This window comes from Lissotriton helveticus, chromosome 8, assembly GCF_964261635.1.
Source record: "Lissotriton helveticus chromosome 8, aLisHel1.1, whole genome shotgun sequence".
NCBI lineage: Eukaryota > Metazoa > Chordata > Amphibia > Caudata > Salamandridae > Lissotriton > Lissotriton helveticus.
Window position 1 is genome coordinate 851,406,297 of NC_136069.1, and position 22,912 is coordinate 851,429,208.

The following is a 22,912-nucleotide window of genomic DNA, read 5'->3' on the forward strand; positions in this document are numbered from 1 at the left end:
AATGGCATGACTGGTAAAGGCATGTGCATGGTAAAGTTTACACCCAGCCCCCTGCCCTGAGCCCTAAAACCTGCTCACTGCCATGAAAACGACCGCAAACTCAGCCCTAAAAACACCCCATGTCCTCGCCCTAAAACTGGCCACCTGCCCTGAAAATTACCCCCACCCCCCACCCTGGAACCTAAAACCCAGCCACCAGCCTGAAAACTACCCGACCCCAACTCTAAAAACACCCCAGCCCCCCTCCATGAGCCCTAAAACTGGCCCTAGCACCAAAAACTACCCCGATCCCAGTCCTAAAAACACCACAGCTCCTACCCTGAGCCCTAAAATCGGCCCCTAGACATGGAAACTACCTTGACCTCTGTCCTAAAAACGTAAAACTATTCACCAACCCACTTCCCGATCCTTCCTGTTCCTCCCAATTTCGTCCGGGCAGTAGTCCCTCTCCCACACCTCCCACCCTTTCCTCCAAGGCTAGAGCGCTGACTGCCTTTACTACACCTATGCCTTTCCCGCCTTTACAATGGAAATCGTTGTAAAGGAATGCATGGTAAAGGACTAGACATGGTAAAGGCAAGCCTAGTAAGCATGAAATTCCAGGAAATCTTTGACTTCCCCACAAATCTTACTCCGATAACCCCTCCCCAGCACTGTAGTATTATAAAAGTGTTCTAATGATTCTAGTTGCTGTTTTGTAATGATTCTCGTTGCTGCTGATCCATGTCTGGTCTATCTCCCTGGTAGCTGTGGTGTCCTGGCTGAGGCCTACCAATTGAGCACACAGGACACGCGTTGCTTGCTTGGTGGCAGTAATCAACCTGGCCACGCCCAGCTCCCTGGGCTTTTTATTCACAACCTTGCGTGTCCACGCTACGCTGGACGGAACCAAAGACCCCTTTCGCTAGAGGGGTAAAATGCATAACAACAGTGGGGAGGGGGCGTGTGCTGCCATGGTACACCCCAACGGCAGCAACACTACATTCCTCCTTTACCTAGGGATAAAACAAACTGGAAGAATACAGTGATACACGACAGTCTCTGGTGGTCAGCGGAGGCGCTGTAACCGTTAGTACTGCTACATTCGACAGAGTTCGCTGAAAAGTCTCTGGTGCAGTCTCTGAATTTTTTCTCAACAATCATAACATATCAGGTACAAACTCAAACAGTCTTGTATTCTCGGCGGGGTCAGCCATCTGGATCATTTCATCGCCAGCACTGGGCCACAAAGTCTCGGTACCTCTGGGAAGGTTTGGGGCATTGGCGTAGGCTGTACCTCGTCGGGTTGCGACTGTCTGCTGTGGCTGGTGGGAGTTCTTCGGCTTCTCCAGTCCCCTCGGTGTTGGGGACATCTGTAGGTCTCTCTAGCCCATGGTTGTTTGGGTCGGGGTCATTTGTCGAGTGAGTTGTGGTGCTTGCCTCGGTTGGTCCTGACGGTCCGTGCGGTGAATACCGGTGTCTGTCATCTGGTTCCTGATCTTCTCTCCTCTCGGGTACTTGCTTGAAAAACGAAATGTTTCTTGTGACTACTTCTCCATTCCTGATGGCTGTGACCATTGTTCCGTTGACCTCTGTGACCTTCCAGGGGTCCAGCTCGAAAGGCAGGCGGAATTTCCCGCCGGGATGGCGGTCTCTCACCAGAACTGTGTCCCCGGCTTGAATGGGGCTGTCTGCAGCCCTCCGTATTCGGGATGCTTCTTGGTTGTTCTTGGTGCGCTGTTCCATGGAGCGGTTGTTGGGGTTGGGGGTCAGCTCCCACATAGGGTGGTGTGGGATGGTGTCAGCAATGGCCCGGTTGAATGATAGTCTATTTGGGGCAATTCCAGTAGTGCAGTGCGGGGTCTGGCGATATTCTCGGAGGAATTGGTAGACAGCCAGCTCCAGACAGTGACCGTCCGCCACTGCAATTTGGATTGTTTTATTCAGAGTCCTCATAAGCCTTTCGACCTCTCCGTTGGCTTGCGGCCATCTTGGTGTTATTCGTTTGTGCCTGACGCCGTGGCTCTGCAGGTATTCAGTGAACTCACTGCCATTGAACGGGGGTCCGTTGTCTGTGCGGACTTCTTTCATGATCCCATGGGTGGCGATGATTTTTTCGAACTTTGGGATCACTTCCGACGCCGCCGTCGATGTCACAATTTCTACTTCAGGGTAGCGGGAGAAATCATCCACTACGACGAGCATGTACTTGCCTCCGGGGAGGCTGCCAAAGTCTGCGCTCACCCGTATCCATGGGGACGTTGGCCCATCTTCGGTGATGATCGATGCTGGAGGGTTTGGCAGGCTTGTCGCGAGGCACACTGGGCAGCTATGAACTACCTCCTCGACTGCTCTGTCGAGTCCAGGGAACCACAATTTGCTTCGGAGTCTATTTTTAGACTTGATGATCCCTTGATGCGATCTGTGAGCCAGCAAGGCAGCATGCTGCGTGAGGCTGCTGGGCAGTACGAGGCGCGGGCCTCTCAGGAGACACCCTTCAGCGGAGACCGATAGTTCATGTTTCACTTGGTACAGGGCTTTTAGAACTGCTTGGGCGTCCTGAGTGCGAAAAGATGCTGGGATTTGTAGCGCCTTCCAGTCGCCGGACTCTATGGCGTGGATCGCGATCTGGAGGCAGTCATCGTCCTTCGTGGCTCTTGTTACTTCCTCCAGGGACATGGGACGTGGCTTTGACCGTTCGACGATTAGCCGGACGTACTCTTCCGTGGCTGCTGCTTCGGCTGCTTCCGCGTCGGTGACTGGCCGGGCGTGTCTTGATAGATAATCCGCGGGGTTCCGCGTGCTGGGTCGGTATTCCACCGTGAAGTGGAACTCTTGCAGTTGCAGCACCCATTTTTCGATTCTCGGTGGTGGGCGAGAGGATGAGCCTTGGAACAGCGGGATGAGGGGCTTATGGTCAGTAACCACTGAGAAGGGATGTCCATAGAGGTAGATATGGAAATGTCGGCACCCCCATAGGATGGCAATCGCTTCACGTTCAATTTGCGAATACCGTTGTTCGGTTGGTGTCAGCGTGCGGCTGGCGTACGCTATGGGGGCCCAATCTCCGCATGCTTGACGTTGCGACAGGACTGCACCTAGGCCAGTGGGGCTGGCATCCACCAGTAGTTGTGATTCGTGTTGCGGGTTGAAGTAGGCCAGGGTCGTGTCAGCTGACAGAGCTGCTTTGGTGTTTGTGAATGATTCTTGCTGTTCCGGGCCCCATGTCCAGGTGGCGTTGGATTTCGTAAGGTCACGGAGGGGCCCCGTCAGATCGGACAGATCCTTGATGAAGCGCCCACAGTACGTCACCATGCCTAGGAAACTGCGGACGGCTGTCACAGAGGTGGGGGCTGGCGCGTCGTGGATGTCTTTGACCTTGTCCGGGTCAGGGCCAACTCCTTGGTCGGAGAACTTATATCCGAAAAAGCTAATGTCTTTGCGTAGGAACTCGCATTTGTCCTTGTGGAGGGTCAGTCCTCTCTCCTTCAGTCAGTTGAACACTGCTTGGAGGCGTGCAATGTGTTCTTCCAAAGTTGGGGCATGTACTAGGATGTCGTCGCTCACATTGAGCACCCCGTCGAGGCCTTGGAGGACGTTGTGAATGATGTTCTGAAACACCTCCGCCGCACTTGAAATGCCGAAATTCAGCCTCGTATATCTCCACAGGCCTGCGTGGGTGGAGAAGGTTGTTACTGGGCGTGAGTCTGGGTGAAGAGGGATCTGATGATACCCTGACCGTAGGTCCATCTTGGAGAACCATTTGGACCCTGCAAGTTCCCCGATGATGTCGTCAATTGTTGGTGTCAAATGACGTTCCCTCTTAATTGCTAGGTTGGGGAGGCGCATGTCCACACATATCCTCACAGCTTCGGGTTGCTTCGGTTTCTTGGCTACAACGATGGGGGACACCCACGGCGTGGGACCAGTCACCCGTTCGATGATGCCGGCGTGTTCAAGCATCCTCAGTTCAGCTTCGACTTTCAGCCGGAGGTGAAATGCGATCCGCCTGTGTCGGAGGGCCACTGGGGCTACTGACTGGTCAATGTGGAGTCGGACGGGGGGTCCTCTTAGGCATCCGATGCCCTCAAACAGCGAGGAATGCTCTGTAACCAGATGGTCCAAACCTTGGGCTTGCACTGTTAGGGCGAAGTGTATGAGCCCCAGCTCTCGTGCCGTTTTGCAACCAAGGAGGAAACCTGATCCTTCTTGGGACACATAGATCTTTGTCTGTAGCTGCGTTGAGTCGTGGGCCACCGTCGTCTGGAATACTCCGCACAGGCGCAGTGGGCGTCGGGTTCCGTAAGCAAACACTTGCACTCTTGTGGGGTGAAGAGCGGGGGTGTCTTCGAGACTGCGGTACACAGTGGCGGCCATGAGATTTATCGTGGCACCGGTGTCGATGAGGGCTCTGATCGCCTGGCCTTGTACCTGGACAGTGCACATCGGTTCGGTCGAGGACGTGGCCGCAAGGGCGTTGAGCATTCGCACTACGTGGACTGTTCTGGCGTCTTCTTCGTCGTCGTCCATGTCGCTGCTGTTCGACGTGTTCTGTAGTGGCACCACTTGTCGCACTCTCCTGGGCGGGACACTCTGCTTCTTCCGTTGGGACGACAGCCAGACACTTGCAAAGTGATTTGCTTTTCCGCACGCGCTGCAGATTTTGCCTTGGGCTGGGCAGGCGCCTTTGTGGGGGGTGACACCTCCGCACCACATGCAGGCTTGGTCGTGTGTGGATAGGCTTGGTTTCGGTCGCCCTTTCCTGGGGGTTCTCATCCGGCTGTCTGTAGGCTGCGACCTGACGGCACACACCGGTTCTGTCTTGATTGTTACCGCTGGGGTCGGTTCCATGTGGGCGGCCCGTGCTTTTGAGAGTTCTTTGGACCGCCCTAGGGCCAGAATGTCGCGCATGGGCATTGCGTCCGTTTCCAGCACCCTCTCACGCAGCTTGAGGGAGGCGCACCCTTGTATGAACTGGGCGCGAATTTCATCTTCCGCATCCGGGAGCGTGCACGTGCTGGCTAACTTCTTGAGCCGAGCGTAGAATACATCTACAGATTCTTCAGGGAGCTGACGCGCTTGGTGTAGTAGGAAACGTTTGTAGTCTGCACTAGTGAATGGCTCAAAATACCTTGTGATGGCGTCTCGCAGGGTCGCATACGTGTGGGGCGGGGCACCTTCCGTAACGTCTTTGGATATGTCGTGGATCGCTTCACCCCCTAGGTGTAACAGCATGGCTCGTTGACGCCCCACCGCAATATAGGCTGCGACAAAGTAATTCTCCAGCCGCTCCACCCACTTCTTCCACCGGGCAGCCTGAGAGTGTGGGCTACCGGTGACGGTGAAGGGCTCCAGATGCGGCACGGTGGCCATGACGGCTGGGGTGCCGTTGAAATGGTGAAAGGATGGGTCACAGGAGGCACCGTGGAGCGCTGCAGCAGCTCGGGAATGTAAAGCGCCAAAACGGGGTTTTCCAGGGCCCCGTTCCGCGAGATGCGTGAGGGTTGGTCGGGTCCTCGCTCACGCGAGAAGCGTGAGGAAAAGCAGTGTAGCCGCGTCGCGCAACAGGAGCGTGGTGAGCGCACGCACTGCGCATGTGCGTGAGAACCGAAGGGCCGACTGGGGCCGTAGCGCTGATCCGGGCGGTGTAGCCTGGGGCAGGAGGCGGCATGGAGCAGCGGGGCACACAGGGGGGTACCTGAAGGCAGCGACCGGGGTCCACAGAGCAGCGGGCAGCAGCGGGTGTTGCAGGAACAGTCCAGAAGCCGGAAGAAACGCCGCAGCCACCAGCGGTGAGTGACACGCCGGGGAGCCGGGCGGAGCGCCACGTGCAGGCTTGCACGGTGCTGAGCAGCGGGGCACGCCTGGGTCGTGATGGTGTAGCGGGGTACGCTACAGGGTGGTATGTAGACCACCTCGTCGCCAGTGTGGTGTCCTGGCTGAGGCCTACCAATTGAGCACACAGGACACGCGTTGCTTGCTTGGTGGCAGTAATCAACCTGGCCACGCCCAGCTCCCTGGGCTTTTTATTCACAACCTTGCGTGTCCACGCTACGCTGGACGGAACCAAAGACCCCTTACGCTAGAGGGGTAAAATGCATAACAACAGTGGGGAGGGGGCGTGTGCTGCCATGGTACACCCCAACGGCAGCAACACTACAGTAGCGTCTCGTGGGAGACGGTCATACCAGGAGAACCGACAGGACAGCAGCTGGAGTTGGTGGCTGTACGCAAGAAGAGAATAAAGCTACTTTAACTTAACAGTGTGTCTCTTCGTGACAAAAAGCAAGCACAATGTGTGTGACTTGATGTAACCAAAGATTCTCATAGTACTGTGACTGCAGAGAAAGTTGATTTATGTTGCTTCATGTTCGGTCAGTGAGATAAAAGCACACAGTAAATGAGCCAATTGAATTAGTTGATAGTATTTTTCTCATGTCAAAAAGTTCCTATATGAGTTGTATGACTAGCTGCGATGTAAACTGAGCAAAGCAGAAATAATCAAGAAAAAGATGAAAGCAAAAGAAAATGATGTGTAGGACTAGCTATGATAGAATCTATGCATTTCTAGCGCGTTTCTCAAAGAAACCTGCAATTTAAGCAAATTATGGACAAGGACTGGAAAAATTCAGAACACAGGGTCAAAGTTAAACTAAAAGATTCAGGACACAGGGTCAAATTTATGGACACATCTGTTTAAGTCAAACAGTTATATCACAGATAATAAATAGCTGGCTGACAAGTAGAAATCAAAGTAGATTTATGTTCTTTTATTTGTATGAGACACAGCAGCATTGGGCATCCTATGTAACTGGATAAAATACATACTAAAAACTAGCAAGTCTTTGCAAAATTTGACTTCTGACAAGAGGGACAGTTACCTCACGATTCTGCCCTGTACCTTGAATAACAGTACTAGAAACAGTGCTCAGCTAATAAGCATTGATTTCCAGCTCATAGGTATTAGTCCTCCAGAGACAGAGAGTAATATAAAGTAAGTGGTTTCGGCACATATGAGGGAAATGGTGTGTGTGTCAATATGCCCAACCCACTGTGTTTTAGTATATAATACAATAAGTTCACCAGAAATTATGCAAGAATAATTATACCGTTAAAACTAAATACATGAATGAAAGCTAGAAAACGATCACAGACAGAACTTTGAAAAATCCCACATATAAAACCATCAATCGTCATACCAGAGATGTGCCAAACAGTGCACCACCATATGCTCCGAACAGTGCAACATTAGCCACTGCATAGTGTACCGCCACCAAAGGCATAGTTCGCCACCACATATAGCACATGGCACTTCTACTCACAGAACATTCAGCTAAAACCTGAGGCATACTAAACGATGACCCCCAGAACCAAGCACCCCTACCTGCGGTAAAGTGTACCATCAACCACTGAGTAATTTATCCCCACAAATGACAGGGCGCAACACACACAGCACACCACAAAACAGTGCACATTAGACTCAATTTATAGACAGCACCTGTAAATGGTGGACAAATGGTCACCCTAAATCAGGAAGACATTAAAAGGAGCCACATTCACTGCTAGTGCGATAAGCAAAATCTTTAGCTCAATACAGTTTGTGGAAGTCGTTCGCTTTCTCTTTGATGAATTGAGATTTTTTTTAATATGTTTTCTGGCCTTAAAGTGCCGACAGAGTCTAAATTAAAGTCTAGATTTGTATTCAATGCAGATGAGAATACCGTTGAACCGAATACAGGAGCCCTAAACAGAAAAGTGGTGTATATGGCTTGTGTAGGCAAACAACTCTGTATTTATGGGATAGCATAATATTACCTTGCTACTTATAGAACCCAATGCTACCGGTACCCATCCTGCGAATGATGGAAGTTTGGCCTGTTTCAGCCCAAGGAGTTACCTGTTTTATAAAAGGGTGCCACCGTTGATGTTGCCCCATCTTACGAAAAGCAAATGGTATATTGAATGCACTTGCTCATCCTGTTTTTAAACTTCTGGTAAAAAGAGACACCTATGAAAAATTGTTTTTTCTTACCATCCAATTTTAATACAAGTCTTGCATTTTATTTTAAAAATGGGAGTTTATAAATGTTGACTTAAGAGGCATAACCTTACCCATACTAGGCATCCAACTGTCACCCAGGAGCTGGATAGCCCCATTGATAAGATGTGAATGTGATCTCAGAGACGAGGTAACGGCCTTTTGCAGAGGGAGTCATTCAGTTTCTCTAACCCAATGATCACTCGAACAATGGCAAGGAACTCAATTGACTTCAAAGGGACCTTCCCTGTCACAGGAAGAAGTAGCTAATACCTGGACCTCACCCCTTAATTCCCTCTGGTCAGCCATGCTCCAATCCCAGTGGGAGAGGAGCTGCCTCCAGAACAAGTTTTAAGGTACCATAGAGAAGGGGTTGCTCATTTCCCTGGAGTGGGCAAGGGAACTCTGCACAGGGAAAGAAAGGTTCTGCCACGTTACCTTTAGACAAAGAGGGGGCACTGTGGGAATGCTTGCAGTTGGATACACAGGCACTGCTGCAAAAGTGGGTATTGGTTAAGGAGAGGCCCAGAGTAACCCCTACTCACAGGCTAATGCCAGGCATAAATGTGGCACCCTGGGCCACCTCTTCAGAACATTATTCACCCTGTAGAAAACAGAAGGACTGCATCCACTTATGAGACCTGTGAGGAGACCCGAAATCCCAGACCTGCTCCCACTAGTACCCACGACAAAAAGTGGACTCCAAGAGTCAGTTGGCTGACCTCCTGTTAATCTACAGGGACACAGGAAGCAGTTAGAATTGTTGGACTGGGTCCTCTCTGCAGGGGCACACTGAACCTTTTGCCTTCACACCTCCTGTTCTGAATTTCGTTTTTTTGGCATCAGGACCCTGTGCATTTTACCACTGCTAACCAGTGCTGAAGTGCTTGTGCTATGTCCTTCCAGCATTTTACCACTGCTAACCAGTGCTAAAGTGCTTGTGCTATGTCCTTCAAACATGATTGTAATGGCTTACGCCCAAATGGCACATTTAATTTTATTTATAGGCCCCTAGTAAAGTAGTACTACATGTACCCAGGGCCATTAAGTAAAATGCTACCAGTGAGCCTGCAGCACTTAATGTGCCACCCACTTAAGTAGACCTTTAAAACTTGTCTCAGGCCTGCCTTTGCAGCTCGTGTGCAGTGTTTAACTGACAATTCGATCTGGCAAAATAACTCTTTTGCCAGGCCCGAATCCCTATTTTGCTACATGTAAGTCACCCCTAAGGTAGGATCTAAACATCCCCTAGGGCAGGGTGCATTATATTAAAGAGGGAGCATATGTTTTTCAATTTTACATGTCCTGACAGTGAAAAACTCCCACATTTATTTTTCACTACTGTAAGGTCTACCACTCCCATAGGATAACATTGGTTGCCTTATTTCTCTTAATAAGTGCTAACCTTCAATTGGGAACAGGTGGAGGTGTAATGCATGCTCTCAAATAAATTGTAATTTATTTAATGGTAAAGTGAGAATTTAAGTCACAATTGTGAAAATTGTGCTTTTATAAAGTTGGCACTTTTTATCCTAACCATTCAGTGCCTAGAGCTTTGGCCACATGACTGTGAATAGTTGACAGTTGGTCTTTGAGGATTCCTCCCAGACAGTGAGACAAATGGAGACTAGGTGCTAGCACAATGGGCAGGAGGAGCTGTTTACTGCTTACATTTCAAAGGGCTGTCTTCAGCACACTCACAAAGGAACTTGACACCAGGCTTTTGTCACACCAGACCACTTGGACCTGGGCGGGGAAAGAAAGGAAACTTCCAGAACCTCAAAGGATGGCACCAGCTATAAATATTGGACCCTCAGACCAATTCTTCAGTTCACTCCTGGACCTGTGGAAGACCGCCGAAAAGCTGCTGTGAACTTTTGAGGAGTGACCTAATGCTTGAGGTCTGGTTAGTACCTCAAAGGACTGACTTGTTGCTACCAGAGGAGAGCCCTCCTGCTTGAAGCCTGCCTTGTACCCACAAAGGACTGCACTGCTGCTGCAGGTCTGCCTTTCTATTTGATCCCAGGACTACCAGAGTGACTTCAAGGTATAGTTAACTGGACTCCTGTGTAAGTTACAGGGACATAGCAAGCTCCAGAGACCTGGGCTCCCACCTGGGCTATGCATGAAGTGAGTCCAAGTGGTGCCCAACCAGTCATTAAGCTAAAGGTGCTTCTGCAGCCAAAATGTGGAACTTGGTACATTTTCCAACCAAAAGTGGCCTGAGAAGCAACAGGAGACCTGGACCTATATGTATGCTGATCTGTCTGCGATGCATATCGGGTTAACCTGACTTTGTGGTAGCTCCAGCTACATTTGCAGCACCAAATCCTGTTCAGTGGCCCCCCTCAGAAGAGTTATCCTGCCTCTTGGAGCCCTCACCGTCTACAGCATGATTCTTTGACCAGCTGGAGATTTTTGACTTGTACAAAACAGTCCAAACATAGATATCTTCAACAGGACTTCGTCCAGTGGCTCCCCAAAGAAGACACCTCCTCCTCGGACACTGCTGGCTTCCTTGCCCTGCTGAACTTTACCTTCTCTGAGCCCTTGCTTTGAAATATTTTCTTAAGTCCGGAGGTAAGCCAAGACTGGACCCAATACACCTCGTGTATCTGAGCTGCTTTCATCATGGTAGACCATAACTTGTGACTTTTTCCCGGTTTCGTGTGACAAAATGCCTGTGGTTGGCACTTTGATCTTTTCACTAAAAATGTTAAAGTTTCACAACTCTGGTTCTACTGATTGGATTTCATTTGTTTTGGTGTCAAGTTATTTATTACATTGTTCTCTATAGTTTTGAATTGTGTGGGATTTTTCTTGAATTCTGTTTTTACTATATTGCCATTTGTATGCTGTATAAATACTCAACAGTTCCTCTAAGCTAAGCCTGACTGCTTTTGTGTCAAGCTACCAGAGGGTTAAGCACAGGTTAATTTAGTGACTTTTGTGGTTCACCCTGTCGGGCATTGTGGCTGTTGCTTGAAAAGGCTTCAGAGCCTCCTCAACCAATATGCCAATTTCACATGAAAATAATTTAATTAACTCTCACCTGCTTGACTTAAAATGTAAGGATTTGGGTTGCACTGCATGGGGAGTTAATTTTGAATTTCTACCATTCTGAGCTTTCCAACCAAAAGTCAATGGCTTTACCAGGACCTTATCTGTCAGATATCTGTACTCGTCGAGCTCTTCTTGGACACAGCCTGCTGCCTTGCCCCGTTGAGGATTTTCTACTTCTATTTCAAAGACTAGGGGTATATTCAATATAATGCATTTGAATATAGTTTTTTTTTACCTCAAATCTTTATGTAACATTTATATACCACATCAATATTTACTTCAATATATGTGCTAATACATCTGTATGTTATCTTCCATCACATCACATATAAACCTTTTTAAATGCTGTCTTTTAACATGCAAATGTTCTTTTCTTCCATGCCTGTTGAACTTGGCCCTTTGTGGCTAAAGTTCCGTAAACTTTTTTTGCCTTCCTCCTAGACATTTTTCAGACATTATGTTGCCAAATTAGATGCTTTGGGCACTTTGCCACTGCTTATCAGTGTCAAAGTGTAAGTGCTCCTTGTATAAAGCATTATGGTAATTGGTTGTTCAGAATTGGTATGTTTGCCTTACTAGTAAAGTCCCTAGTAAAGTGCACTATTGTGCCAGGGCTGGTAATGCAAATGGTACTCGTGGGCCTGTAGCACTAATTGTGCCATCCACACAAGTAGCCCTAAAGAGAGAACTCAGGCTGGCCACTACAGTGTCTGCTCGCAGTTTGCCAACTGCCAGGTTGTCCTGACAAGTGTACCCACTTTCCAGGCCTTACCCTTCCCTTTCCATGCACATCAGACACCCCTATGGTAGGTCCAAGGTATCCCCCTCGGCAGGGTGCAGTGTCTGTGAAAGGTAGGACATGTACTGAGGTGTGTACCATGTCCTAGCAGTGAAATACTCTCCATTTCGTTTTTCACTGTTGCAAGACCATCTTGCCCATAGAACAGAATGGGGAAGGCTGTGTAATATGTTTCCAGCCTGTCTTCCAATAGGCTTAAGATGGAGAGGTGAAATTTAGTGTGCCTGAACTCATAATTTAATAACACATCTCTTTGTGAAAGTGGTGTTTGCATTGTGTGTTTAGAAACCGGCTTTTAGAAGTGGCTGGTTTCTTTCTTCTAACAATTCTGTGTGTCTCTGCCTGGTTGTGGATTGACTGTCTACATTTGAATGTGATAGGATCTGGGAAATGTCTTGACCCAGGTGAGGAGTAGGAGACAGCAACAGGTTGACCGGCATCTGGAGTGTCGTGGGGAGTTGTAGCCCCTGGAGTTGAAGAGGCCTGGGCTGCTGCCATAAAAGAATGGCTCCACCTCCTGCTGAGTGATTGAGGAACCAGACCCCACTAATCAAAGAAAGAAGGTACCCAGAACTCGTTTGGAAAGGGGTCAGTGCCCCCCTGAAAACAAAGACTTCAAAGACATTTAGGGGTATAACAATGAGAGCTGAAACCCCTGAACTTTGGACTGATCAAGACTGAAAAGGATTGAAACTACTTCGTGGTCAAGAGGAGCCTCTGCCAAGGAAGAACAACTGAAGAGAAAGGCTGACCCTTGATGAGTGTTCTGAGGCTGGCCTGCAGTTTGCTGATTTAACTAAGGAGAGGCTAAGGGACATTGCTGTGTGCTGTGTCCCCCTGCTTGAAAGGACTTTGCTGTGTTCTCTGTCCCAAAGTAACTTGTCCCCAAGGGCCCGAGGAGAGCTGGCTCCCTGTTCTGGAAACTCAGGAACATCAAAGTTTCTAAGTGTGTCTCAGCGGCGCTGTGTGCGCGTGCTTTTTGCAGCCTGAGACCTTCGTAAGCATTGCCCCGGGACTGTGTTGCCCAAAACCCAACCGAGTCTCAGCGATGGTTTGTGCGTGTTCAGCCTGAGACTGCCTGGGGTCCGTGGTGCTGGTTGGAAAATTTGCCCATTGACTGCAGTGCCCCTGCAGCGTGAATCATCGTCCATGCTGCTCTGAAGTTATTTGTGGCCGGAGCTGTCATCGTAATGGAGGCTGCAGATCAAGATCCCCGCCGCCGGCCCAAGCCGCAATGTGCTGAGGGATTTTGTGAAGCTAAGGAAGTCGTGAGGTAATCGTGATCATTGTTCGCAAGAGGAATCTGCCCAAGATCGTCAGCAACGGAGAAGACAGCGCGTAACCTGTCCGGCTAAAGTGTTGCCTTCCTTCGGAGCTGCGCCATCAACGGGAGCGCCCAGCAGGATGTCCGAAGAATGGGGAGAGAGAGAGAGCGAGGCAGTGCATCCCCCAGGTAAGGCTTGGACTCCGGTCGGGAGTCGCAAGCGTGTGTGGCCTTGGGAGGTGTGCAGGAGGAGTACAGGAGACCACCCGTCTCTCTCCCACTGCATCGCGTTAGACGCGCTGAGTCCTCAAGCGGCCCGGACTTGCCCGGTAGTACCGGGCCGCCCTTGGAAGTTCAGGACTGTTGCTGTGGTTGGGGCCTAGTGGTGCCCGTGCTAATCGCGTCGATTGGCTGGTATTATTTCTGCATAACGAACTGCCTTATTACTTGCTTTAGGGATTGTATTATTCCTGCATTACGAACTGCCTGATTATGTGCATTGAGGATAGAATTATTCTCGCATTATGAACTGCCGTATTACTTGCATTAAGGAGTTGTAGTATGGTTTAGGGCCTACATTTGCGTGCATGTTATGTTAGCATGGCTTTTTAAAAGTTTAAACACCATTTTACCTTTTGCTGCTTTTGCACAAGACACTGCACAGCTGTTTTTGTAAGTTAGCCTTCACAAAGGTCTACACATGAGGAAAGGTTTGTTTTTTGACATCCCTAGACTTGCATCGTGCCCCTAGTCTGAACAGTGAGTGCTGAGCCGTCAAGGTTATCAAAACATGTTAGCTGTTTTTCGGCATGTCCGTGTAACGCATTCTAGACACAACATTTTGGCAGCTGTGAGCCAAGTAAGATTCTGGCGCCTTTATCATTGCACACTTGCCATGATTTCAGGCACTTGGAAGATTTTCGTTCCAGGGATGCAGAGAGCTAAGCTGATCCAGATGTAATTTACTCTTACTGAGCGGAAAGGTAATGGGGTCCCCCAAACCAAGCCCAAGAGACCTTCTTTAGTTTATAATACATAGTTCCTATATAGAGAGGGTGCTAAAACTAGGCGCTATATGATCTGTTTGCACCATCATTGTAATATGATGTATCCTTTCGTATTTTGTGGAGTTGTAACCATGCTGACCATATTATTTTTAATCATATGTCTGCTTATGTTGGCTAAGATACTGCATATGAATAAACATTTTAACCTTACTGTGTCTCCTATTTACTCCTGATGTGGACTGGTATGAGAGAATAACAAAAGAGTGATCTCACTTTCCACCATTCCTGATATGGTCCTAAGTGGCATGTTCTAGGTTGTCTAATCATTGGTTACTTTGCTATAGGACGAAGAGCTAATGGGACACTGATGCTAGCTGGTTGGGGTTTTTCTAAGTACCGAGTTTCTGGTACACCACAATTCACTGATGTCCTAGGTTTCTGTGCATAGTTCTGGGTATGATAAGAACATATGGTATCCCAACTGGTATTATTCAAAGACAATTAGTGAGGATATGAGAACAACATTATCCACAAGGAAGCAAGGAGACTCTATATGATTATAGCATGTGCTCATGGCATCATTTATATAGACGTTTGAGGAAAGGAAAAAGAAATTAGCAGTTGTAACAGCACTGCAAATTGCAGATAATACATACAATTGAAAACAACCCAAATTGCACGTGGTGTTCGAGGTGTGTGAGTGAAAACCAAGGTAAGGACGCTGGTGACAATGTGATCAGCATGGGCGGCGCAAAGTGACTGGTGCATAAATATACAGTGAGTGATAGGCACAAAATGGTTACAGATGACTTCAGGAGTTAGTTTCTACTTCAGTTCAGTGTGCTGTTCGTGAACCACTTTGTGTGATGCACCTATGATCGCGCTGGAAGGTTGATGGCGTTTCGATCCACATGAATCGGGATCATCATCAGGACTGGGTTGTGTCGAGAGGCAGTGCTGGATGGGAGGACACAGGTAGTAAGTCACTGTGGTCCAATTCTCGCATTACGAACTGCCTAATTACTTGCATTAAGGAGTGCGTTAAACTTGCATTACAAACTGCCTGATAACGTGCATTGAGGATTGCATTATTATTGTATTAAGACCTGCCTGATTACATGCATTGAGGATTGCATTATACTTGCATTACGAACTGCCTGATTACTTGCATTGAGGATTGCATTATTCTTGCATTATGAAATGCATTAGTCTGACAATACGAACTGCATTACGAACTGCATAGCATTGCATTAGGACAGCATTTGAACATCGTGAACTGCTCATTACTACCACAAGAACCTACAAGTGTTTGTTGGCCTAATAAGAGGCAAAGTGAAATATTACGAATACACATATGTTGGATTTTTAGCATTTGGTCTTACTGTATTTTTCTTCTTGATAAAGATACCGCTATTTTCATACATCAGTGTGGTGTCCATTTGTAGTGTTATCACTGTGACACTGGGAGTGTGGTTGCAAATATTTTACACATTGCCTTGAAGATAAGCCTGGCTGCTCATGCCAAGCTACCAGGGGGTGAGCAGGAGTTATCAAAGAGGGTGTCCCTCCTTTTCCTGACTAGAAGCAAGGGTCCCTATTTGGCCTAAGGTAACTTCCTCAGCCAACTAGAGACCCCCAGTTCTAACAATGCCCATTGCATTTCCGGACGTGTCCCTACGTCAGGGGCCAATCTGTAACAATAAAAATAACAATGTACAGGGTGAAATTCTCATCATCCTTTTGGCTAAGCACTCATGCTGAGTGCTATTTAACAATTGAGTGCCATACACAATAGTGATAATAGTGCCTGTTGATGGTGTCATCTGAATTAAAATCCAGCACCCGATGTGACTTTAAATGAAGAAAGTTGTTAATCCCAACAACGTAGTCGGTGTATGATTTTATATACAACCTCTTCCCACTTGTGTTTAACCCGTTGAACGCTCATGACGAGCTCAGCTCGTCATGAGGCACGGTGCTTGTGTGCTCATGACGAGCTGAGCTCGTCATGAGCCGTGGAACGCTCACACACGGGGATAATTCCCCTGCTGTGCTGAACGTTCAACAAAAACGGGTGTGGCCGTGACGAGCTCAGCTCGTCATGAGCACATGAGCGTTGTGCCTCATGATGATCTGAGCTCGTCATGAGCATGGGGGTGCTGTGCGTGCCCCCCTCCCCCCAGCACAGTGGGGGAATCATCCCCACATGCAAGGGGTTAAATATTCTTAGCAATCACAAAAGAGACTTACTCAATACCAAAATAGTTTAGACGCCACAACTCCGGATCGTAATTAATTCAATATAATCTACAGATCAAAAAACAATCCATTTTTATTTGTACACAATGATCTCACTAATTGGCACTTAGATTGTAAAAACCCAAGCTGTCAACTGACCTGCTGTTCATATACTGCTCCGGTCATGTTACGAAGAAATAAACACCGGCCGCTATCTCTGTAGGACCAAAATCAATATCTTGTCACTATTATACCAATGTAGGACATTCACAGTCTGAACTGCCGACTGTTAAACTAATTCTTAGCTCCGAACACAAAGACACTGCACACTCACCTATATCACAATATGTAAGGGTTCCAACGGAATTCTGATGCCAACTTCGATCTTGTAACCCGATGCTGTGCTTCTCTATTAAAATAATCCTCGGTGAAAGTGATTAGAAAATGGACTTCTGCACGGCTGCACTGAAATCGCAGAACTTCGACCGCCATCTTGAGAGGGAGACTCAAGGATAACTTGCTATTAATGGTCAATAGATATACGATATACTCCCACATTCTCACCTATATTTACAATACGTAGAAGTGTCCCAATACAATCAGGATGTCGACGTCCCTCGAGTGACCAGATGCTGTATTTCTCTGTACAAATGATCCTTCAAGGAAGTATCTAAAAAACGGACTACTACATAACTGCAGTGAAAACCCCTAGCTTCAGTTGCCATCTATAAAGAATAGTTTCATAATAGCACATGATCAATGGTAACCATATACATGATGTATTGATGTGCATCTATACGGTGTACTACGCCCCAGAGTTGAATTACTCTGAGTCTCAAAGACATTAACACCTTAGGAGCTAGTAAACAAACCTCCCCAGTGCTGCGCTGTCCATTATCCAGTGCTGAACTGGACGTCCAGCGGTCGCACGCAGCACTGGGGAGGTAGTGCCCGTGACGACCGTTGGCCGACGGCAGCACCTAAAGGGTTAATTTGAATCTAACAACCGTGAACAACTCTCACTCCTACTCGGTCACTGTGTTTGACGGTGGTTAGTAAATATCCCAGCAACCCTAGTGCATGCAGTGTATTATGGTGTTGTATGTTAAAACAAATCCCTTCTGTTGGTTAAACAATATTATAGCCTGAGATAATGGATGCCATGAACCCAAGTATTCTACCAACTTTCTCTCCTATTGTGTGTTTGACAGAAAACAACTCATGTCAGTCTTCTCATTGAGCCCTTTGGTCTGCTGTGCATCAAATCTTTTTATCCAGAAAATCTACATTTGGTACTAGGGTTTCTACTACCTGGAATCGTAATTGTGATATAGAATGTCCTTCTGTGGACCAATGTCCTGCTAGACTTGAAGTTTGTTCCGAAATACATGTCTTTATTTTTCACTCGGTCTTGCCAATATATAGTAATCCACAAGGACACTTGATGCTATAAATTAAATTCTTTGAGTTACAATCTATAGTGTGTGTTAGCTCAATAGTTTCACCAGTTCTGGGGTGAGTGATTTTAGTACCAGTTACAACATTATTGCAATGTATGCAGTTTTGACATTTCATCGTCCCTTGTGGTGTTGATTGTTTCTCATGCTTCGGTGTCATCAATAGTTTTAAAAGAGTTTTGGATCTCCTATACGCATGTAGCGGTTTCTGTTTGAATATGTCTCTGAAATCTGGCTCATTCTGAAGTAGATCCCATCTCATGTTGATTATCTTCTTAATCTCAGCCGAACTGGTTGAGTATTTTGGAACAACGACTTGTCTTTGGGACTTGGGTTTTGTTTGTTTTCTTAAAAGTTTGTTTCTGTCTTGTTTGGTCGTCCTCTGTATTGCTTCATCCACAACCTTAGTCGGGTACCCCCTCTCAATGTATTTCTGTTTTGGTATTCCCATATGTTCTTCCAAAGTTTCTGTTTCAGAACAAATCCTTTTCATCCTTAAAAACTGTGAATGTTATAGATTATGTATGAGATTGTTCAGATTGGAAACTTGTATACAGGAGAGCATTATTCTTGTCTGTCTCTCTTCTATGTACCTGGGTTTGTAGTTCCAATTCTGTCTTATTGATAAGTAGATCCAAAAATGAGATAAAAGGTTCATTCATCATATGTATGAATTGAATGCGAGAATCATATGTGTTCATTGCTGGATTTTCCATTCAAGTTTCTCTTGAGATTCGGTCCAGATGAGAAATATGTCATCTATAAATCTACAGTAAAGTTGTAGGTTCTCTTTCCATTTTGGATCCCTGTATACATAATCTTCCTCAAACCTAGCCATAAAGGTATTTGCATAGGCTGGGGCTCCTGCAAAGCTCATTGATATACCAGTCAATTGTAGATAAAAAATGGTCTTCCCACTGAAGATAGCTATGATGTAGTCAAAAGTGTAATAACTCCAATAGCAATACTTTGTCCGCTCGGATCTTCAGCTGTTGTAACAATGCCCACTCAACGGCTTCCAGTCCTTCCATATGCAGAATTGAAGTCTATAGTGATTTTACCTCGATTGCACTTAATATATAATTCACTCCTTGTAAATCTGTCACTTGCTGTAGTTTCAGTAAGAAATCTGTTGTATCTTTCATATACGATGGGTATTCTTGAACGAAAAGCTGTAAGAAACAATCAAGGTATTGCCCAAGTGGTTCAAATAGTGTTCCAAATCCTGTTACAATCGGTCAAAAGGGTGGATCTTTAATATTTTTATGGATTTTTGGCATCATGTAAAGACCTGGTCTTTGTGGGTTCAAAACTGTCAGAAAGGATTTTATAGTTGTATTGATCCAGCCCATTTTATAAGCTTTATTCACTCTCTTCTCCAATGTCTGGGACAATCTGTCGGTCGGATCCTGATTCAATGCTAGGTACGTGGTGTGTCTGAAATGTGTTGATTGACTTTCAGCTGGTAGTATGTTGTGTCCATGACCACTAAAGCTCCACCCTTAGCAGCATTTTGAATAAATATATCAGGGTTGTTGTTAAGTGACCGTAGCATGTTTCTTTCAAATTTAGTGAAGTTTTGTCTTTTGTTCGCTCTGAAATCCAATTTCTGTATGTCTTTCTTTACTAAGATCTCGAAGGTGTCCAACATCTTGTGCGAGATTGGAGATTGAAAGCAACTTTTGGATTTAATTTAGAGAAATTCTGTTTCCTGTGTGTCCTCTTTAAGTAGAAGTACATTAGAAAGGAAATGTCTCAACCTCAAAGTATGCATGAATTTTTACAGTGATATCTCAAACGCTAACTCATTAGTTCTATATGTTGGTACAAATCCCATTCCTTTATTCAAAATCTTCTCCTGTTGTCATGTTAGACTTGTAGAGAATATATTCACAACTAGACCATGTTTTGGCTTCTTAAGTTTGTGCGTACATTTATTTTTTATTTATTTATTTGTTTATATAGTGCTAGAATCGACCTCCGAAGGGGTATCTATGCGCTTAAACAGACAGGGAGACGAGGCAGTGGTTCTTAGCAATTTAACAAATACCGAACAGAAAGGTTTTTAGCAATTTTCTGAATCTCAAATGTTCGGGGTACTTCTGAGAGAGAGAGGGAGCTCATTCCAGAGACGAGGGCCAAGATAGGAGAGAGCTTTCCCTCCTAATCTAGCCCTTCCTATACAAGGCACTTCCAGGAGATGTTTGCCACTGGCGCACGGAGATCGTGGGGCATAGGGCAGAAATTTCTCAGAGAGATGGGAAGGGCCCCGATTCTGTAGTGCTTTGTGTATAATGCAACAGGTTTTAAACTTGATCCGTTGTCGAATGGGAAGCCAATGAAGCTTTACAAGGAGATGCTGGGAAGGAGTCCTGGAGGGAGCATTCAATACCAGCCGTGCAGCTGTGTTTTGAACTACCTGTAGTCTGCTGAGTAAGCTTTCATTGGCCGAGATCAGCAGACCATTGCAGTAGTCCAAGCGGCTCAATACCAGAGCCTGGACTAGAGTTCTGCGGGTAGAATCAGGGAGCAGTAGGAAGACATGACGAAGTAAGCCTATTGCCTGAAAGCATGAGCCAGCAGTGTGAGTAACATGATCCTTTAAGCTAACGGCCTGATCCAGACGAATGCCCCGATTTCTTACTATAAGCTTAGGAGCCGGGTATGAACCCAATTCGGATGGCCACCAGTCTGGAGTCCATAGTAGAGGAGCTTCTCCAAAGAGCATTACCTCCGTCTTTCCCACATTGCATTGTAGGAAGTTGTTTACCATCCATTGGGATATGGCCCTCATCCAATTTGAGAAGGCCAGCTGAACTGCAGCCATTAGTTTGTTAAATGGAAAGAGGAGCTGCGTGTCATCAGCATACGGTATGGGAATAAACCCATATGTCCTTAGGAGATTGGCCAGGGGAGCAACATATATGTTAAATAATGTAGGGCCCAGACAGGATCCCTGAGGTACTCCTTTGGTCAGCTCCATGCGGCCGAATGATACGTGCCGAGGTTAACACCCTGGGACCGGTCCGACAAAAAACCTCTTCATCCAGGCTAAAGCTGATTCTATTAGCCCCATCTCTGTTGTGTTATTTCGAGAGTCACTCCATTTGTTTCTTCTGGTTGCCGCAAACTCCCAACTCCCTCAAGGATCAGACAACCTAGTCAGGATGAGTAACTCTGACTATGTTAACTTTTCCTGAAGGGAAAGGGGAAGTGGAGAGAGAAACAAACAAACAACAACAAACACTGGTTCCAGCTGTTGTTTCTCTTGAAAGTGTTCCAGGTCGATGGCTGGTCTTATGTAATCCTGATCTCACGTAATCCTGTATTGTAATACACTTGATTAACAACACTCCTTGTCGTTTAACTTTTGACTTTAACAATGCTAGTTTTATGTCTAAATACTGACCGTTATAAATATCGACCCTTGTTCACACTTTACTGAGTCAGGAGTCAAGAACATTCAGAGGTTTTAGATTGTCTCCTTAAAAGAAAGACGAAATGATCACTACTGTTCTCTTCAACACGAGTATTAGTATGTTAGGTAACAAGTTCCACTCCAAACCCATGCACATACCTGATAACTCAGTCTTGCATCAGTCAAAAGGGGTTCGGTAATTATAAGAAAAGAAAAGAAAGAGCCAGCAACCTACACCTCTGACAATTCTAAATGTACTTTGACACTTTACAGAGGTTTACAATATTGAACAAATGCTAGCCACGATTTGTTTGTTATTTGCAATCTTTTCAAACCAAATTGCTTTTGCCAAAGCTTGTTTAACCTCACAAGCTCTTTCTTCACAATCATGAAATGTCATTAAATAATGTCATCTACTTTAGTAGCAATGTCAATAAACTGAATTGTTTTTACCAAGGCTTTATATTTTCAGCGCGATCAAACAAACAAAGTTACTAGTCTTTTAACTAATAAAAGTCTTACTGTCCTTTTGCACTTTCTCAGCAAGTTCTAGAGTGGGAGTGTCACGAACTGGAAGTTCCGGTAAGGATAGGCGCGTCACCAGCCTTCGCCGATCTCCTGAAGAATCCCTGAAGACTTTCGAGCTGTCGGCGGTAATCAGGTGGGTAAACAAATGCCGGGGCTTGAATTCGGGAGGCGGGAGCGGGGTCCTGGAGACGGGAGGAGAGCAATGGGTTGTTGGAGGTGGGTAGCGGGCTCTTGAAGTCGGGAGGCGGGAGGAAACTAAACAAATCGGGACAGAGGCACCGGACTGAAGCGCTCGTCGAAACAGCAACACAGAGAAAGCACTGACAAGTCTGTCTCCAGTCTTTAAATAGGCTTCCCTTTTGACAGTTTAGAAATTAGCCTACGCTACACGTGGAAATCACTAGTATGCCTGCACGCATAGGAGTCAAAACGTGATGCTCCGTAGAAATAACAACAAGCATTGGTTTAGGCAATAATCAAGGCAGCAACAAACAAGCACTGGTCAAGGCAAAGGAATGCTGCTTGAAGATATAGGTTATCAATTAACATTTGCTAACCATCAAGGGGACAGAAACAATAAACAGGACCAGTGTATCACATGATTACGTGGGTAGACCAGTTGCAGTGTATGCACCCTTAACAGTTCTCCCCCCCAAAGGTCGTCTCACAGGCCTGGGTTTGTCTGAATGTAGGGCGTGGAAAGAGCTAACAAGTCGGGGAGCGTGTACATTCATTTCAGGTTCCCAAGATTGCTCGGAAGAATCATATCCCTTCCAGTCTATAAGATAGTATAGACGACCCCTGACTTTTTTAGCGTCTAAGATAGTCTTGACTTCATACTCAAGATGATCACCAATTACCACCGTAGGTGGTGGGTTGTCTGGTCTAGTCGTAGGGTCATGGGGTTTCAAAAGGGACACATGGAACACAGGATGGATGGCATATTCATCGGGTAGGATTAACTTAACTGAGGCTGGGTTCAGAATTTTCTCAATTTGGAAAGGACCTATGTATCTTGGTTTTAATTTTCTGGGGCCTTTAAGTTGAATATTCCTTGTGGATAACCAGACTAATTGTCCTTCCTTGAATAATGGTGAAAGCATTCTATGAGTATCTGCTGT

General features: G+C 46.5%; 1 long non-coding RNA gene across 2 annotated transcripts in view; it reads left to right on the plus strand.

The window, feature by feature from the left end:
- LOC144772960 (uncharacterized) overlaps positions 1–22,912 on the plus strand; it is a 940,307-nt gene that overhangs the window by 295,478 nt on the left and 621,917 nt on the right. For both annotated transcript variants that reach the window (XR_013599883.1, XR_013599882.1), the window contains exon 4: positions 21,807–21,924. This is a non-coding gene — a long non-coding RNA (uncharacterized LOC144772960). The remainder of the gene's footprint in view (positions 1–21,806; positions 21,925–22,912) is intronic.